A 2,170-nucleotide genomic window follows, 5' to 3' on the forward strand; every position below is an offset into this window, starting at 1 on the left:
ATATTCTTAAAAGTTCTAATCTACTTCTGGTTTAGATATAATAATAATAATAACAAACATAGTCTTTATTTCCTTACTAACTCAAAATTACCTGGTTAAAATATGATTAACTGTCTGTTAGTCACTATGCCCATAGTTCTAACATTCTTTTGATCTGTGCAAAGTATGTAGCCAGATGTTTCTCTAGAGATTCCCTTGTCTACTCTGTCTCCTTACCTGCCCACCAGAGATAGCAATGTTTCTAGAGAAAGTCCATTTCCTCTTTAGTTTGAAACTCTATTTAAACCATACTCATTTGTTTTCTCCCTTCATTGTGAATTTTGTCTGCTTTTCTTATAAATGTGGACCAGAAAACAGAGTATAGAAATAGATATAGGAGTCTAGAAGGTACAACCATATGCTGTTGCCTTACCTTGGTTTTGTTTATAGCTTTTCTCCTTGAGAGGCTACTGTTTTGATGATAAACATTGTGACTGGAGGACAGCTTTGTGACAACAGGTAGCTCATGGTGGCTATCCCAAGTCAAACAATCAGATAAATCCCAAGGTTAGGCATTTGGTCTCTTTGAGGACTTAGTAGTGAACCCGGGGCTCTGAGATTATGAGGTACCTATGTGTCTGCTTGTATCTGTATGTCAGTGAGAATTTGCTTGCATAATGGAGCTTGGTTTTACCAAAATTCAGGGGGCTCTGCATGGTCACCCTCATGACAACCCAGTTGTCATGGGGTCCACACAGAATCCAAATCTTTTCCAAGTAATTGAAACACGACTTTGTCTACTGGGTTCTAAGGCAGGAATGGGAGACTGGCTTGCACTCAGTCTGCACCAGCTGCAGTCTGTTCTTCACCTGACCTACAGGAAAGCTAGCATCTTTGTAGGATTGCAGCATAAATAGTAAAAACCCAGAGACAGATATTGGGGTTCAAGCTGAAGATCAGAGAAGCAAAGCAGCCAGCCAGTAGCTCTTACCTCTGCCAAGGCTGAAATGGAGATCCTGTCTTCCCTGTGACTAGAGACTGAATCCTACATGAGATCCTTAGCTTCTTCGTATATACCTCTTTAGTGCTGGGATTAAAGTCATGAGCTTTGTTATTCTTTCAGACTGATTCTACCTCATGTAGCCCAGGGTGGCCTTGAACTCACAGATATCCATCTGCTTCTGTCTCCTAAGTCCTAGGATTAAATGTGTTTACCACCACTGCCTGATATCTGTGGTTAACTGGTGTGGCTAGCTTTCATTCTGATCGCTAGGCAAGCTTTATTAAATCATAAATGCTAAATTACCACTTAGGATGCTTGACAACTGAGTCAAGAAAGCTCTGAAAACTGTCAGCAATTAATTTTGATTTTTAAAGGCTATCATTACCCATGTGAAAGGCAAAGAATACAAAATAGAAAAGGTTTTCTTCTAATGACAATGGGATATCAGTGCCTCTAGGAATTTTTTTTTTTTTTTTGCTCTCCAACTTCAGCAGGTTAGTTCTCATCCACATTGACGCTCTGTAGATTTTTGAATGTGGTAACAGGCATGTATGTAGGTTACCAATGTATACAGCTTGTTTGGGGAATCCTCATCCTCGTTAACGTTTTCTGGACAAACGTACACGGATATGGTACGGAACATTCCTTATTCCTTTGGCCCAGACAGCTTTATTGGGCCTGGTATCAATGCGAACGTCTGGTGTCCCCAGCTCCTTCATGGCAAATATCCGGATTTCTTTGAGTGCCCGAGGAGCACGCTTCTTGAAGACCACGCCATGGATATGCTTGTGGATGTCTATGGTGTACTCCCGGGGTCACCACCTCGTTGATGGCAGAACGGCCCTTCTTCTCGCCACCCTTCTTCGCGGGAGCCATCCTGCCAGGGCTCACACTGCAGCCTCTAGGAATTTCAGATCTTTCCTGGAATATATTTCCGATTTTGGTGAAATTTTCGTTTGGCAATATTTGATTTATGTGAAGAAACTGATATTCTTTGTTCTATAGGTTTAGTTAGTACACTTTCATTGCTAGTCAAATAACAGTGGGGTCCTATGAGACAGGGATAATCAAGATTTCTGAGAAGCAAACAGATCTTTGATGAGTGACATTAATTCAGGCTGACAGCGTTCCAGCCATATCCTTGGTAATTTCCCTATCTTTTATTTTCTTTTAAATTACATTTATTTA

At 40.7% G+C, this 2,170-nt stretch overlaps 1 pseudogene; it reads right to left on the reverse strand.

Annotated features, from left to right (window-relative positions):
* Positions 1–1,474: 1,474 nt before the first annotated feature.
* LOC127227378 (60S ribosomal protein L31-like) lies at positions 1,475–1,867 on the reverse strand (annotated as a pseudogene).
* Between the last annotated feature and the right edge of the window lie 303 nt (positions 1,868–2,170).

This window comes from Phodopus roborovskii, unplaced genomic scaffold, assembly GCF_943737965.1.
Source record: "Phodopus roborovskii unplaced genomic scaffold, PHOROB, whole genome shotgun sequence".
In the NCBI taxonomy this organism is placed as follows: Eukaryota; Metazoa; Chordata; class Mammalia; order Rodentia; family Cricetidae; genus Phodopus; species Phodopus roborovskii.